At 38.7% G+C, this 18,414-nt stretch overlaps 3 protein-coding genes across 4 annotated transcripts in view; 1 reads left to right on the top strand and 2 right to left on the bottom strand.

Moving 5' to 3' along the window:
• Positions 1 to 4,050, bottom strand: part of LOC139142671 (protein disulfide-isomerase 1-like) — a 272,131-nt gene extending 268,081 nt beyond the window's left edge. The window contains exon 1 of the mRNA XM_070712728.1: positions 3,836 to 4,050. The gene's annotated coding sequence lies outside the window, so the exon portion shown is untranslated. The remainder of the gene's footprint in view (positions 1 to 3,835) is intronic.
• Positions 1 to 18,414, top strand: part of LOC139142665 (zinc finger-containing ubiquitin peptidase 1-like) — a 470,199-nt gene that overhangs the window by 95,811 nt on the left and 355,974 nt on the right. The gene's annotated exons all lie outside the window — the stretch shown is intronic.
• LOC139142666 (protein eva-1 homolog C-like) overlaps positions 1 to 18,414 on the bottom strand; it is a 66,263-nt gene that overhangs the window by 41,346 nt on the left and 6,503 nt on the right. The gene's annotated exons all lie outside the window — the stretch shown is intronic.

Here is an 18,414-nt window from a genome sequence, read left to right as displayed (position 1 = left end):
AATTCGACCACTAAAATTATTTTGGCTTTCTTAATTTTCTAATAAATTGACAATTTAAAATTGTAATTATTTTTTTCAGGTTGCATTGATAGGGTTTTTATGGTAACTATATGTGTGCAGGACTGATGGAGTATGAGTGGAGCATGGAGGTATCAGTAAAACGTAGCGGTGAAAGTCCTTATAGACATCTACATGTAACCGATTCAAAACCGCATATTCTGAGTCAAGTAACATTATTGACTGGACTGAAGTAAGCATTCACACGGTCAATACTGACATGTACAATTTTACAGCAAGGCCATTGACTTTTCAATAGTAGAATGGATCACCAGGCTGTACTTGATGAACTTCTCAATGGATCCATTGAGTTGGACATCAACCAAGCACCACCCACTGCTCATAACGACCACTTCAAGCTGTCATGAAGTCTTTAACAACTGGTAAATGCAAAGCTTGTATGCCTGCTATCTGACACAAGCACAATGAAACACGTCCAGATGTGTTATTTCAATAATGCTTTTTGGTCAAAAACTTGGACAAAAGTCAACTTTTTTGCCAAACAAAATTGGAAAATCTGGTATCCTCTAGTTTGCACGTATACTTGAATAAAGCATTATGGAACTCAATAATATCAAAGAGGACCATGCTTTCAACAATTTGTCACTCCTGATAAATAGAATCTGCCATTTTTTCCAAAATATTAGTAATTTTTCTCAGGTCACAAAATATCATTGTCCTCTTTACCTCTGTAAAATTCCAATTCATTGGTAAAATGAGATCAACGGAGATTACTTTCAATGGTGATTTATTTCTGAAAAACAAGCAACAGTTTAACGTTTACAAGCTACAAACTCTAGATCCATGATATAGGCAGTCATGTTTGTTATTTTTACAGCATCTGTAAGAAATAGCTGACACTCTTATTATCTGCTGGCCAGTGAGTTATTTTGGACAAGTGCAGAGCTAAGCTTGCCATAGATAGCTTAATTGTATCCAATGTTTATAAACACCTAGTCAAACAGACTGATGACCGGGAATAGCTGTCTCATCTCTGGTCAAGTTCAAGGTTTTCAGAGAAATATAAACATGTAAACAAAGTCTTAAAATATTATCACTGTGGTAGTGTACTTAGACTTGGAGCAAAAGAAATGTATGGCTGGTGCTGACCAAAAATTGGCGCAGGGAAAGAAAATTCAATGATTTTCACAAGATGACATGTGCGGTCCAGCAGATATCAAACATTTTTTTTGCTGAAAAGTTGCCTTACTGTAGGCAATAGAATAATAAAATACCCATAATAATTGAATTATATCAATTATATGTTATCTAGTTAAACAACTAACTGGTATCAAACAGGCTTTCACCTAACAAGAGAAGTAGATTTAGTTTGGAGAAATAAAAGTATTCCACAGAAAAGATGAAGCTTAAAGCAGTCTGTTGTTAACTAAATCTTAATTCTTCCCTGACAATTGATATAAAAAATCCTTCAGTGCATCGTATCGCTTGTAGAAACCCAGTAACTAAATGTACTTTTAATTCACTTAATGATGAGATGTCAATATTTTTCATCACAAACAGCTGTAAATTCAATATGGAATATTGTACACGGCCATGGATTCTCAGTCATCAGCTGGGAAAGCCATGAAGCCCCATAAAAGCCTTGGAATTCAAGGAAAGTCTTGTTGTGAACTTCCACCTTTTCCATGATTCCACACGACAAAACTTAAAGAATGTACGCATCATACAAAACAGGAACTTGGAGTCAAACGGTCAATGGTGACACTGTGTAATTTTCCAACATCGCTTTTTGCATATAACAGGCAACCAGTTCATAGTGACAAATTTTTTTCTGGAATGCTGGCTGTTCCCTAAACACTACATGTATAAAGAAATTCCAGATCTGGTCTCTGCTGGGATTTAAAGCCAAGTAACTTCCATGTTCTGATTTGATAACCTAAATAGTATAAAATGACAATGGCTACGTCATAGATGCAGATGGGAAAACATATGAACTCAGATATCGATGCTCAGCATACAGTTCACTTCTACTGTCTATGTTTCTAGGGAAGACTGTTTCCTAGCAACAAGACGCAAAATATACCAACTGCTATCATATGACAAAATATACCGTTGATGGAAATTTCATGCTTGAACATTCACCTAGGGAACATGCAAAATTAAGCTTCACCTAATAAACAAACTTTCTTTGGTTAAAAGATAAATTGAAAATTGTAATTTTACCTGAAAATGGTATGGATATTTTCTAATATCGTACGACTATTTCTTTTTTTTCTGTGTTTCAAAAAAAACCTTTAAAATTCCTGAACTGGCACCAACACACTCTATTTGCTAATTGTAAATAAACAAAACCTTGCCAGTACACAATAGACATCGTTCAGGGAACATCGTATATGGGAAGACATGTTAGCTCACGGCTAGTACTCACTTCAAGCTAAACTCTCGGTGGGTACAGTACGGTATAATTGGTCCTTTCAGAGATACTTTGTCACTGTTCTGTGCTTTCTGGTACAGTAAAGTATGGCTTTGAATGGAAAGGTCGCGACCCTGGTGCTGAGCGGCCCACTGTCATCAGTCAAGCGTGGAAGACCCCATCCAGGATAGTAATGCACTCGCGTTTACTTGAAAACCACGCAGGCAGTTGGTGGGGCGTGAAAAATTGAAAAGCTAACTATGTTGAATCATAGAGTGTTTTCAACACACACTGTTTACCAAATAAAGGAGTGTGCTTTTCCTGGTTTTGAACTTTTCCTCACGTTTTCCTAAAAAACAGCTGGATCGAATTCCAATTAAGCGAATAAACAAGAAATTTTCTCAGAGGGGTATAAAACCCTGATTGCATCTCTTCTACACAGGTCCAGTAGGCATAATTTGTGATGATTTTTTTCCTATTATATCATAAAAAATAATTATCAATATTAACAAGTCATCGTTGATGACACAGTCCCCACTTGTTAATGGGTACTTTGATTACAGGTCCTCAGAGAGGATAGAGTCCTCTTCATTAGGTCTGTGATAAAAATACTTTTGAATAAATTCGCTTGATACATGTCTGAGCTGTAGTTCAGGACATGAAAGAATCGTAATAAAATGGCCACATGGCGGCCTTATTGGATCGTATCACAGAACAAATCTATGTGCATATGTATGACAGACATCCAGCTCTATGGGTTTGCTCAGAATTAATATATGCATAATTAATGAGGTACAGTATGAAGCATCATAAGGTCTCCCATCATACCATATATGAAGGGTGTACCACTTGTGGTTCCTGAGTTATGGACAAATATGTATATTTGAGGTCAATGGTCATCGAGGTCATGTGACATTTTGTCAAAAAAATTGTAGTGCTAAGTTATCCTTATATACCAAAAATCAGACCTCTAGCTCTATTGGCTCGCTCAAATTAGATATCGCATAATTGATGAGGTACAATATGTGGCATCATAAGCTGTCCCATCATACCATATATGAAGGGTGTACCACTTGTGGTTCCTGATTATGGACAAATATGTATATTTCAGGTCAAAGGTCACCAAGGTCACATGACATTTTGTCAAAAAAATTGTAGTGCTAAGTTATCCCTATATACCAAAAATCAGACCTCAAGCTCTATTTGCTTGCTCAAAATTAGATATGCGCATAATTAATGAGGTACAATATGTGGCGTTATAAGCTGTTCCATCATACCATATGTTACGTGCAGAGAAACGAACAAAAGGGTGAACTCAGCAGTTTACGTTTAAACAAAATTTATTACGAAAATAAAACTAATTGCTAAGTTAGGGATAGAATACAAGCTTTAAAGTGTACAGACTACTTATCTCAGCTGGGACGGCAAAGCTCCAGTCTCAGAGTTGTAACAGTCAGTCGGATGAATGAACAGTCCTTCGGCTTGCAGGCTTATAGTTGCACAAAGTCCACAGTATAAATCCAGCGTTGACAGTGAAGGTCTTGAAAAGTCTTGAGAATGACTACTGCTGGAGTTTATAGTAACACACAAGAGACACGATCCCAAAAGTCTGACTGGAAGCTGTGCACGTCCCTTTTATAAGGCATATAAGAACAATCTAGAACTTTTATTGACATGCTAATTACTGTTCTAAAATTATCTCCCTTACACAACTAATCAACTTTCCAGAACATTCCAAACATGACTAATTGAATTCAAGGTTGTGAGGTCATCAAGGGCAGTGACCTTGAGAATGTTCTAGACTAATTGAACTCAGGTCATGATGAGTGTGGGGGAAATGACCTACATAACACACCCCCTCTTCAAAAAAAGAAATTTTTCAAAGAAAAATCTTTCTTTTACAAATGTAATCTTGAAAAGGATTTAAGTACTCAAATTTTGTTTTACTCTAAAGTAAAATTTCTTGAAAGTGAACAACAATAAACTCTAAATACGAGAGAGACAGTCTGCAATTAAATTGTCTCTGCCTTTGATATGTCTAATGTCAAGATTAAACTCCTGTAACATTAAACTCCATCTTAGCAATCTCTGATTTTTGCCTTTAAATTTCTGCAGAAAAACAAGAGGGTTGTGATCAATATAAACCACTATTGGCTGATTTGAAGAAGTAACATAAACTTCAAAATGCTGTAAAGCTAATATCAAAGATAAACCATCTTTTTCAATTGGAGTAGTTTCTCTGGGATTAGTTTCTCTGGGATTTGTTAAATTTGCTAAATTTGTTAAAAATAGCAAACAGGATGATCGGTCCCATGACTATCCTCTTGCAATTTGGTATTGGAAAACTTGAAATGGCACTGAATTTGGCATAAAGTATGCATGGCAAAGTCCGGTTATTTGTATTGAGTTCTATAAAGTCATTGTTCGGCAAATACTTGGCTTCCTCCTGGAGATATTCCGCTTTCGCAGGATTCAGTCTGTCTCGATGTTGTTCCATTGAATTACTGTCGCAGACATCTTCGTTGTGATAGATGATGTTTGTCCTCGTTGGAACATCTTGAAACAGGTGTTTATATTCGTGGAGCAGTTCCTTCACCCGTTGTTGTTGTTCTGGCTGGAGGTGTGCCAACCTTGTAGACTCCAGCTTCTCCAGGATTTCTGAGTTCTGAAGCTTGACCGAGCCCAGCTTTGAGTTTAGAGTATTTTCACTCAAGTCAGTTTCAGTATCACTATCCTCATAATGGCCAGAACTGACGGTACTGACAGGCTGAGTCATAGTAGGATTACCTCCATCCAAATATGGCTTAAGCATATTTATGTGACATAGCCGTCTTTGTTTTCGCCTGTCAGGTGTTACTATGATGCAATTTAAATCACTCAATTTCTTATCAATTAGGTATGGCCCAAAGTAACGAGCATGGAGTGGTTTGCCAGGAACCGGAAGTAGAACAAGAACCTTTTGACCCTGGTTCAAACTTCCGTTTTGAGGTGCTTTTATCATATTTGGTTTTCATTGACTGCTGAGATGACTCAAGATTTTCTCTGGCTAATTCACATGCTTTAGAGAGTTTTGTACGAAAATCTGACACATATTGCAAAATATTCAGACAATCATCATCGTCTGATAGGAATTCTCTTTAACGAGCTTAAGTGGGCCACGGACTGTATGTCCAAATACAAGCTCAAATGGGCTAAAACCAAGAGACTCTTGAATTGACTCTCTAACAGCAAAGAGCAGAAAATGAATTCCTTCATCCCACTGCTTCTCTGTGTCAAAACAGTAGGTCCTAATCATGTTTTTCAAAGTTTGATGAAATCGCTCAAGAGCACCCTGACTTCTGGATGATAGGCGGATGACCTATACTGTTTAATGCCTAGCTGATCCATTACTTGTTGAAAAATTCCAGACATAAAGTTGGAGCCTTGATCGGACTGGACACATTTAGGGAGGCCAAATAAAGTGAAAAATTTGACTAAAGCTTTCACTATAGTCTTTGTCTTTATATTTCTCAGTGGTATGGCTTCTGGGAACCGAGTTGATGTACACATTATTGTCAACATGTACTCATTTCCTGATCTTGTTTTTGGTAGGGGCCCAACACAGTCTATTAGTATCCTACTAAATGGTTCTTGAAATGCAGGAATTGGCTGTAAAGGGCCTTTGGAATGGTCTGATTTGGCTTTCCTACCATTTGACATGTGTGACAAGTTTTACAGAAATGTGCTACATCCTGCCTGAGATTAGGCCAATAAAAGTGACTGAGAATTTTATGATAAGTTTTCCTGACTCCTAAGTGACCAGCCCAGGGGTTTCATGGGCCAGGCGCAATATTTCAGCATGGTAGGGCTTTGGAACCACAATTTGATGTTTTATAGCCCAATCGTCATCAACCAAGACATCTGGAGGTCTCCATTTACGCATGAGAATACCAGATTTTGTATAATAGGAAACAGAGCTATCTGAAGTTTTACCTTCATCATCTACCCTGTCAAACAAAGACAAAATATCTGGGTCTTTGTGTTGTTCTGCAATGAGATTTGATCTAGAAAATGTCTGACTTTGGTCAGCAGAAGTTTTACTGGAAGTTTCAAATCCACGAGGGATAACGGAATGATCCGTGTCAAACACCTGACTGAGAAAGGTGTCATTTAAGTCAACATCTGTGACATTATTTTTGAGAGTATTTTGATTCTCGGAAGTTTTCTTTGACATGGCTCGAGTAATGGCACATGAAGGAAATAAATCGGGTATCTCTTGTTCAATTGGCTCTGGATCCTGATCTAAACTAGGATTATCAGTCACAAGTGGATTAGTAATGACCTTGTCCCCAGCAAGGTCGTTTCCAAGAAGAAGGTGAATCCCTCAAAAGGCAAAAAAGGCCTAATACCTAAAGTCACAGGTCCAGAAATAAAGTCCGAAGACAAATAGACATTATGGAGAGGAACAGGAATAAAGTCATTGCAATCTACCCCCTTAATAAGAACTTTAGAACCTGAAAATGACTTTTCAGAAAACGGCAGGGTATCTGCCAACAAAAGAGACTGGGAAGCCCCGGTATCTCTTAAAATTTTGACAGGGGTAGCGGAAGAGAAATCACTAGAAAGTGATATAAAACCATCATGAATAAATGGCTCGAAAATATCCATAATGCTATCTTGAGAAGAATTGACCTTGACCTCATTAATTGGGGATAAGAGGGGTTTAACCTCAGAAAATGTGTTACACACATTATTAGACTCTAATTGAGTTGATGAAGAATAAAGCCGTGGCTTAGATCCACTTTGACCACTTTGACCTTCACGTTTTCTTTTCAATTTGAAACACTCTGACATTAAATGGCCGTCTTTCTTACAATAATTCTGCTTTTCTTACAATAATTACAAGAAAGTGTACCGAACTGTTTGTCAGGAGGAGATTGAGACTTGGGATCTGATGATGTGGGAGTGTTACTTGAACTCTGTGAACTGTTGTCATTTGATTTTCTACTGTCCTTTGAAAAATTCTTGGATGAAAAGGAGGAGTTAAATTTACCTGCATTGTTTCTGTATGAAAAGGACTGGGATGGTTTGCTGAGAAATGAAGATTTGTGGGTCAATGAATAATCATCGGCCAAACGTGCAGCAACCTCCAATGTATCTGCCTTTTGTTCATTGATAAACGTCTTGATGTCACTCCGGATGCACCTTTTAAATTCTTCAATCAAAACAAGCTGTCGTAATTTGTCATAATTCTGACTGACCTTTTCAGAAGAGCACCAACGGTCAAACAGTTGTTCTTTTGTTCGAGCAAATTCAACATAAGTTTGATCCTTCACCTTCTCACAATCCCTAAATTTCTGACGGTAAGCTTCAGGCACCAACTCATAGCCCTTGAGAATTAATTCCTTCACAGAATCATAATCTGAAGCCTGCTCTACTGACAACTGAATGTAAATTTCTCTGGCTTTACCCACCAAAGCACTCTGCAAAAGCATAGACCAGGACTCCTTAGGCCAATTCAGGCTCTGAGCAATTTTCTCAAAATGGAGGAAATATTTATCAACATCCTTTTCTTGGAAAGGGGGAACTAACCTGAAATGCTTAGTGATGTCAAACTTGTCTGAAGGGAAGAATTTTCCTGACTGTCCAAGCTCTAAACGTTTTATTTCTACCTGCAATCGCTGTTCTTCTAATCGCAATTCTTTTTCTTTCTGTCTTTCTTCCATTTCTAACTGCATTTGTATTTTTTCCTTTTCTAATGCCTATCTCTCTTTTCCATTTGTAATTCTTTTTCTTTCATTTGTAATTCTTTTTCTTTCCGTCTTTCTTCCATTGCTAACTTTTCACGTGCCAAATCTGCCTGTATTTCTAACTCTAATTTTCTGAGTTCAAAGGAAGACTCAGGTTCATAATCTTTAAGGCAGACTCCTCAAAATGGCCTGCATTAACTAAATGTTTTGCAATCTTGAACTGTATTTCTCGCTTGCGCATAGATCTTTTGACATCTACTTTAAGGAAATTTGCCAGTGCTATGAGTTGTCTTTTCTGAGGGAATAAATGTGTCCTGATCAAGGTCATCCATAAATTCGTCTGGTTTAAATTCCGCCATGATTGAATTTCGCTGAGTTCACAGTATACAGTAGTTTTGAAAAGGCTGTCAAAATGTTGTCAAACGGCTCAAAATATTCGTATCCCGGACAAGCCCCCAATTTGTTACGTGCAGAGAAAACGAACAAAAGGGTGAACTCAGCAGTTTCCGTTTAAACAAAATTTATTACGAAAATAAAACTAATTGCTAAGTTAGGGATAGAATACAAGCTTTAAAGTGTACAGACTACTTATCTCAGCTGGGACGGCAAAGCTCCAGTCTCAGAGTTGTAACAGTCAGTCGGATGAATGAACAGTCCTTCGGCTTGCAGGCTTGTAGTTGCACAAAGTCCACAGTATAAATCCAGCGTTGACAGTGAAGGTCTTGAAAAGTCTTGAGAATGACTACTGCTGGAGTTATAGTAACACACAAGAGACACGATCCCAAAAGTCTGACTGGAAGCTGTGCACGTCCCTTTTATAAAGGCATATAAGAACAATCTAGAACTTTTATTGACATGCTAATTACTGTTCTAAAATTATCTCCCTTACACAACTAATCAACTTTCCAGAACATTCCAAACATGACTAATTGAATTCAAGGTTGTGAGGTCATCAAGGGCAGTGACCTTGAGAATGTTCTAGACTAATTGAACTCAGGTCATGATGAGTGTGGGGGAAATGACCTACATAACACATACATGAAGGGTGTAGCACTTGTAGTTCCTGAGTTATGGACAAATATGTATATTTGAGGTCAAGGTCACCGAGGTCACATGACATTTTGTCAAAAACATTGTATTGCTAAGTTATCCCTATATACCAAAAATCAGACCTCTAGCTCTATTGGCTCGCTCAAAATTAGATATGCGCATAATTGATGAGGTATAATATGTGGCGTCATAAGCTGTCCCATCATACCATATATGAAGGGTGTACCACTTGTGGTTCCTGAGTTATGGACAAATATGTATATTTGAGGTCAAAGGTCACCGAGGTCACATGACATTTTGTCAAACAAATTGTAGTGCTAAGTTATCCCTATATACCAAAAATCAGACCTCTAGCTCTATTGGCTCGCTCAAAATTAGATATGCACATAATTGATGAGGTATAATATGTGGCGTTATAAGCTGTTCCATCATACCATACATGAAGGGTGTAGCACTTGTGGTTACTGAGTTATGGACAAATATGTATATTTGAGGTCAAAGGTCACCGAGGTCACGTGACATTTTGTCAAAGTGTCTGAGATATCTGCGTGAACGGATGGACTCATGGATGGACTCACGGACGGACATGACCCAATCTAAAAGCCCCCTTGACTTTATCTTTGGGGACTAAAAACTGTGTAACTGCATCCTTTTTGCAATATGAATACGATGAGAAACTAAAATTTTTATTTTTATTGGCCTTATACATGGGAGTCTATGGACTGCCTTATACATGGGAGTCTATGGACTGCCTTATACATGGGAGTCTATGGACTGCCTTATACATGGGAGTCTATGGACTGCCTTATACATGGGAGTCTATGGACCGCCTTATACATGGGAGTCTATGGACTGCCTTATACATGGAAGTCTATGGACTGCCTTATACATGGGAGTCTATGGAGGTGAAAACTAAAAAGTCCTCTAACACGACCAAATTTGATTGCATTGTGAAACAAATCGATGTGCATCTGTATGAGGTAGGGTACTATCCTTGTACCAAGTTTGAACGAAATCGCTCCAGGCGTCTCTGAGATATCTGCGTGAACGGACGGACGCACGGACGGACGCACACACGCACGCAGCACGCACGCACGCACGCACGGACATGACCAAACCTATAAGTCCCCCCGGACGGTGTCCGTGGGGACTAATAAATTATTAATATGAATGTTACAGAATATTAAAACTTTATTACACACACTGTTGTCTACTTTGTGTAAATGCTGTCTGGAAACTCCGTTGTGATAATTATGATTATTAATAAATTATGATTATGATTAATAAAGTCATATTTTACACATTGTAATGTGCTTATATGAACAACCGTCTGGAAACCCTTATATAGTTTCACAATCCATGCCAAAATATACAAGTGACACCATTGCCAAGGTTCAGTCTACGGCGAGAGTTACCAATGCCCAGGTTCAGTCTACGGCGAGAGTTACTACACAGTGTATATAATGAGAAGGTAGCCAGCTCCACTCAACAGTAAACTGACATACCATGAATTACCTCCGTTTTCTTCACTTCTGCATGTTGATTCTCAAAATTTCTCCCGGTGTTGGCAAGTCCATAAATCAGCCATCAAATCTACCCAGTTTTGACCACTTAGACGGAAAATTTGTGAAGTTTGGGGCTGCGAGAAGGTATATATCGCCAATGAAATGATGCTGCCTTAGCGGAATCGACAGCATCCGGGAACTTATAAGGCAGTTAGCGAAATTTGAACGTACCCGCTGAAGCGGGTAGAGGGTGGAGCCATCATAACGCTATTAGATATGCTGACATAATTGATCGTACGGCCAATGAACGCTCGTGACCTTTGATTAGACATGAAAGTTACATTTACAACGTACGATTACTTCATGGTCTGTCGAGGATGGAGGTGCCTCGCCGGTCCAAGCTATGTATGTGTGATTACAAACGGATGACGGGTTGCAGATGCGTTTGTTTATGATAGATACCCGGTTGACATTGTGAAAATATGTCAAGTTCAGCGACTTGGCGAGGAGACCTCAAAACAGCGTACGTACGTACAAACACGCAGTCACCTTCCAATCAAACTTGTGATTTTCAGAGATTTACAATGAAAATACAGGCAGCTTTGACTGTCGTCTATTTTGCTGCCCAACAAAATATTAAAAATGCAGTCACGGACGTGTTTTACAGACAAAGCACAGACAATGTACCTTGAAATCGATATCTTTTTTATTGAAAAGGCGTACGCGTGCTGGCGTTACAAGGACCTGTTACTTTTTAATGAATATGTTAGACAAATATATCCATGTCTTGCAAAAAATACTGAGAAAAGGTTACATTTTAATAATATTATCAATAGTTTTATTACAGAGCTTCCGTTAACGCAAAATCCTGCGTATTTCAAGCATGTTATTACTTTGAAGTACGCAAAGTAAAATGACGTCTGCGTAATCCGATACGCATTAAAAAGCGCAGTCTCTGTAATAAAGACATGAGCACACGTAGTTTCCCTCCAATGTGAAGTTTATCCAGGACTAAAAATAAATTGTTTGCTGATAAAAATGTTCATAATTTAGCAATATTTTGTCCTACTTGCTGATAAAAATGTTCATAATTTAGCAATTTTTTTGTCCTACATCCTGTCAATCACGTTTTCCTTCAAGTCTGTACCAATAAAATGTAACAAGTTCAATAGAGTTCGTCGTTATTGCAAAAAAATGGTTTTTTTTTTTCCGCTGCGCCAATGCATACTTGTAAACCCTGAAGATCTCCTAGTCGAATATCAAGTTTAAGTTAATGCTACGCAGACTTAAAATTAATAGTTTTATGCCGGTCTGCAAACTTATTCCAGAATATTGCAAAATTGGCCATATTGCAGCCGTGATTCCAGTCTCATCTGTCCCGTGTGAGCGCGTGGGTTCAGTACCCAAAACAGGATTACAAAATCAAAACGTAGCTGTCTAAGTGACTATGCCTGATCTAAATGATCTGATGGTGATAACCATGGAAGGCCCGAGACTAAGTGAATTTGACTTCAGAGCAGCGATGATAGGTCAGGCAGCGAAGGCAATAGTGGGAAGTTGTAGTCTTAAATAATTAGTAAGAAATGAAAATCGTCGACAGAAAATAGAACAGAACAAATTGTGAAACTAATGTCAAAGAAAAAACATTGTCACCGATGTTGTTTATTGAACACTTTATTCATTGACTTTTGAACTGGTTTTCGATATCGCGTAGACAGCTGTTATATATAGGTACTTACATGTAGTCATGTTGTACGCATTTTTGGTACATTTTACGCAAATAGAAAAACAATTTGCGAACAGCCTTTAACGCAGATTTGGAAATCCTAACCGAAGCTCTGCAGTTTTATCACACTCAGAAACTGAAGCGAGGACTTTCTGTCTTCGGGAAAAACAATTGACGCTACACACGGATGCAGCAGGGTCTATGGAAAAAACACTAAAATTTTGAAACGAGAACGGGCAAGAAAATGTCAGCACGTTTGTAAGCCTGGAAGTGTTAGTCGTGTTCCTTGCTATTCAAGGTATTTGTGGGTACGATGTGCACATGGCGGAGGTTCTTGGGGAATAGGTGGATACCGTGGAAACCTAGCTGTGATATCGCAGCGGCGAACGCGTTCAAATCAAAGGTCACCGCCACGGTCAAATATCACAGCTAGTGGAAACATTTATTGCTACGGATTAGTCGCTGATGTGTTTGGCGGAGGAGGGGCAGAGGAGTCGGTCACAGTTGATGACGGTGTGCTCACTGTCGTCGGAATTTCATCTGGACGTTTGTAATGTAATGGACGTACGTGATGACGGTGTCATCAAATAATATGGATAAGTGTATATAATGCTGGCAAACACGATTGAGCTGCCTACTGCGGTGTTTGTTCAGTTGATGCTGTCCCCGTTTCGCTGAAGCTACCACCTCCATTGATCGCATACCCAGTAAGCTGCTTTGGAGCAACCTTACAACTGCTATAAAGTTCGAAAAATACATCGTCCAACTAGAGAAATGAAACTCATTCCACGTTTTGATGTTGTTCAGACACATGTACATTCGGGTCAACTGATGAGAGGTCTAATCAAAGGTCAGGAGCGTTCATTGGCCATCCGATCAATTATGTCAGCATATCTAATAGCGTTAATGATGGCTCCACCCTCTACCTGCTTCAGCGGGTACGTTCAAATTTCGCTAACTGCCTTATAAGTTCCCGGATGCTGTCGAATCCGCTAAGGCAGCATCATTTCATTGGCGATATATACCTTCTCGCAGCCCCAAACTTCACAAATTTTCCGTCTAAGTGGTCAAAACTGGGTAGATTTGATGGCTGATTTATGGACTTGCCAACACCGGGAGAAATTTTGAGAATCAACATGCAGAAGTGAAGAAAACGGAGGTAATTCATGGGTATGTCAGTTTACTGTTGAGTGGAGCTGGCTACCTTCTCATTATATACACTGTGTAGTAACTCTCGCCGTAGACTGAACCTGGGCATTGGTAACTCTCGCCGTAGACTGAACCTTGGCAATGGTGTCACTTGTATATTTTGGCATGGATTGTGAAACTATATAAGGGTTTCCAGACGGTTGTTCATATAAGCACATTACGATGTGTAAAATATGACTTTATTAATCATAATCATAATTTATTAATAATCATAATTATCACAACAATGGAGTTTCCAGACAGCATTTACACAAAGTAGACAACATTGTGTGTAAAAAAGTTTTAATATTCTGTAACATTCATATTAATAATTTATTAATATTCATAATTATTTTTTATGATAATAATAGGAAAAAATCATCACAAATTATGCCTACTGGACCTGTGCTCTTCTACACAGATCTTACAATTAAAACTCGCAAGATGAGACATCAGACATTCTAAATGTTTCATCATTGATATGTGGCGGAAAGATACAATGTGCACTTTCATTGAGGAATGGGGGTGGGGGGGGCAGGGAGAGGTTGCCAAACTTTTCCCGATGTCCAGCTAACAATGAAAACACTTTTGCTTCTGCAGAGAAGAATATAGCTGCAATAATTGTAGCCTTGGTGAGCTGGTTGCATTGCAGATCTGCAGTGCTGTTTTACGTGGGCCAGGTATAGTAAGAGACTGTAGCATTGGTGGGCTGGTTGCATTGCAGATCTGCAGTGCTGTTTTACGTGGGCCAGGTATAGAAAGAGACTGCAGTGTAGCCTTGGTGGGCTGGTTGCATTGCAGATCTGCAGTGCTGTTTTACGTGGGCCAGGTATAGAAAGAGACTGTAGCCTGGTACAAGCTGCATGACAAAAGCCAAGGCACCATGGCTACAATTTATTGCAGCAAAGCAGAGTAAAGACTAACTCAGCATATGCTTTTTAATTTAATTTGTTAAAAGCACCGTGGAAAAAAGAATAAATTGACCTTTTCTCACAAGTATCAGCACGGTACTTTCATTCATATTTATTGACTTTAATTGAGTGTAAAACTCTGAACGATTTGCCGGCACAGAATGAAATTGTGGAAATAGCTACAGCATTTTTACAATACACTAAGATAATTTTTGCTGGTTTTAATACCAACATACACTTTCTGCAATTTTCCTGGTATAAAAACAATCCACAACTCTGTTCTCTAAATAATGTTGTGAGGTTTAACATGGAAATAACAAATTTCAAAAAAAAACAACAAAAAATAGATGTTATTTAAGGTAAAACTTTGTTTACCGTTTGCCCCCTCCCCCAAAAAAAACCCAACAACAAACAGGTGCATTGCGAAGAGCATCAAAATTTAAAATGACCCAGGACAGGTCAAAGCCTGAGGCTACATCAAGAATATTCCCTTTCGATGTGGCGACAAATCGCTCTGGCTCAGAGAAAGATTTGTGTAAGATAACACCGACCTCCTCAGAGAACAATTATCACTCCTTTTAACCTTTGACCCTAAAACTAATCACAACAGCTAGTCATCGGAACCCCCCATCATTGAATGACCAGTGATGTCATTGCCCCCTAGCCCTTGGCACCGTCCCTCCACAGACCGTGCCTCTGGTCAGCAAGCGACTTTGCAAGCCATACCCATTGTCAGAGTCGTTCCCGCGCACGCCTACGTGTTGATATACGATTTCATTCATTACATGAGAAATGGCAATTTGCTTCTTTCTCTCTGTCCTAAATTTATGTGGCACGGCACATGGTCCGCTGCACTACAGGTTCCAGCTGTACACAGCAATGAGCTGGCAAGCATCACTGCCCATAACTCAAACAACTTTCCCTGAGCTTTGTTTCTCATGGGAAATGGCACAAGTATGAGATTTTTAACATGGCAGTTAAAAACCCAGCCCTGAAAATCAAACTTCCTGACCTGACAATTGAATGAATCAGTATCTGTCAATCCTGCCACAGTGACAGAGATTACTCTGATGTACATTAATTAGCTTTGCTTGTACTCCATTAGTAACACACCTTACAAATCTTTTCTTGCTGATTTCATTGTTTAAAGAGCCAATTTACGTTACCATTCAAACTCGAAGCTTTGTGAGCTGTGCACAATAGAACGACCAGTCAGACCATAAAACTCTACGAAAAACAAAACGAGGCAAATTCCAGAACTTTCACAAAGTAAAATTGACATCGGATATTTCCTGTGTATTCCAACTTATCCTTCACAGATGGATAAAGGAACCCAGACACTAACATGCTGCAAATGAGAGTCAAAAACAGAAGATAAAGATAAAATTTATGAATAATGGCTAAAAATCATTTTAAAGACTCACTCTTTCAAATTTAATTTCTCTCAGAGTGCTCTCTATCCTGTTCCATGGAGTGCAATTTTCAATTGCTTGATAAATCAAATGTACAGTTACAGCATTCCTATGAAATTAATCCAGACCAACTCATGCAAATGAAAAGACACTTTGTATTTTATTTGTAGACGTTTATTGTGACATCATTGCCTTTGATTGGTTCAACCAATGCAGCAACCTCTTTACTTTTATTGTTCAATGGTAACCATTAAAACCGTAGACTCTGCGCTTTTGTTGATTAACTCCCTAGTGACTCATTATCTTGATGCCTTGTTGTCAAGTTTACTGCCAATTTAACACTTTCACGCCATATTCCACATTCTGCCACTTGTTGGAATGACTGCAACGGTTTCCTAAACTACCATGAATGAACCCAAATAGTACAATACCAGAAGAATGTGCACAGTGTGAAGTTAAAATCTACTCTTTTGGCCATGCCATAAAAAAAATATTTGAAGCTGTAGTTAAAAATTCCTTTTTAACTGTTTAGATAGCATGCACCTTAAAATCGAATGAGTTCAACTTTTACTGAAACAAAAGTTTCAACCATTCTCTGTCAAAATATTTCGAAAATGTATTTCAAAATTCTTACTTTTAAGGTAGTATGTAACTTGAAATTAAACTTTTGCTGAAACTGAAATTCCAACCACTTTCAAAACCAGTTTTGGTACTGCCGCCATTTTAAGATTTCAGATATGCACAAGAGATATGTTGGGATATTATACATAGCAACAGATTCATCCTATGGGTCCTGTACCACAGCTGCAGATGGGACAACCATCCTCCCCTTTCAGGTATGGAATGTAACTGCGGACAAATGAATTCTGGGATGGAGTTAAATTCTGCTGCCAACAGTGCCTGTGGATGTACATTCTGAATTAACAAGTTGAATACTATGCACATGATGTGATTTTTGGGAGTACAACAAAAACTTGAATTTCACAAACAGAACAAAGAAACGTGGAAAGTACATCACAGTTATGGCTAGTAGAGGTATTAAAATATACTTTAGTCAGTGAATATGCCACTTTGTGGTACAGATGAAGCGTCGGCAATCTGTTATCGCATATCACTTAAAATTCTCATAATGTTAATGACACGTGCAAAGCATATCTGCCACACCCACATGACCGCAGGATCCTGACATGAGTTTTTACGTCCCTTGGGGTCCGAACATGATGTCTATTTCACAGCTTTTTGAACTGTGGACTGATGAATCATACTACCATGGTGATGATGATGATGAATTTACTGTGCAATGGCATTCAGGTCATCTGTCATGTCACATGTTATATGGGTTTCTGTAACAAACGTTATCCCAGTCGCTAGGGAAGGGCTTGGTGCAATGTACAATGCAGCTGCTGACCACTGTTCGGTTTTAAAACCCAATGTTTTAGGTAGAACAAACTTGATGTATTTACTTCCCAGTAGAAATTTTACATGATTGTATTAAAATTGGAATAAATTTGAAAAAAAATGTGTCCTCTAAAGTAGAGAACCACAAAGCATAAATGCTTCCACCAGATATATTTATTTTTTTTAGTTTGGTTTCCTGGCAACATTGTAGCTACACTTGACCAGTGGGAGTGCAAAGCGTGCCATGTTTCAATCACCAGGCCAAAGTGAAATCCTGGAATTCCGCACCTATATGATATCCCACACTGGCACTGCTGCCGGGATGTGCGGATCAACGATCCAGGTTGTTGATTTCTAACTTGGAAAATCCGTGACCACACATATCGGAAAGTGCCTGGAATGCAGAAAGGAATCAACTCTAGCGAGAATGATGTTTTACAAAGTGCATACTAGAGTTGTCAAAGGTTAAAAGAATAGACAGCCTGTCAGTGAATGAAAAGCACCCATCAACACAACAAAGCCGCATTTTTCAAAATGCCCATATCATTTCTGGAGTGACTTTGTCCCGATAAAAGAACTGGATGAGAGAGTGGGAACAAATCCATCCTGCGTGTAACTTTATCTAAAGTGGGTATTCAAGTTTAAATTTCAAACACTGGAGAGCCCGTCCAATGCTTAAGTGGGTGGCGTGAAAACACTCAACCCTGATACAAAGCAAATCAAGTGTGTAAGCCAGGCATTTCAATGAAAGGTGTCTCATCAATTTTATGAGTTACATACAGTATTCACCTCAGTGCCAAGTATCACAACAAAATGCATTGTTTTGAAACTTTAGCAGACTATAGACCTGAAACTTTCTGAGTTCAATAAATTACAGAGCCAGTGAAATCCATGTGCTGTGCCGCAGCAGGAATCCAGCCTCGTCACTCAAGCTTCCTTTTTTCCAGAAAAGTAAATGATCATTCAAAGCAGTGTTCCTGGAAAACTGTTAATGCTGAGAGAGCAACAGGTTGATCTCAGTATGAATGGACTCTGTGTGTGTGTGTGTGTGTGTGTGTGTGTGT

The sequence above is a fragment of the Ptychodera flava genome, chromosome 10 (genome assembly GCF_041260155.1).
Source record: "Ptychodera flava strain L36383 chromosome 10, AS_Pfla_20210202, whole genome shotgun sequence".
Lineage (NCBI taxonomy): Eukaryota > Metazoa > Hemichordata > Enteropneusta > Ptychoderidae > Ptychodera > Ptychodera flava.
The sequence above is the reverse complement of the archived record's forward strand: the minus strand, read 5'-3'. Positions and strand labels throughout refer to the sequence as shown.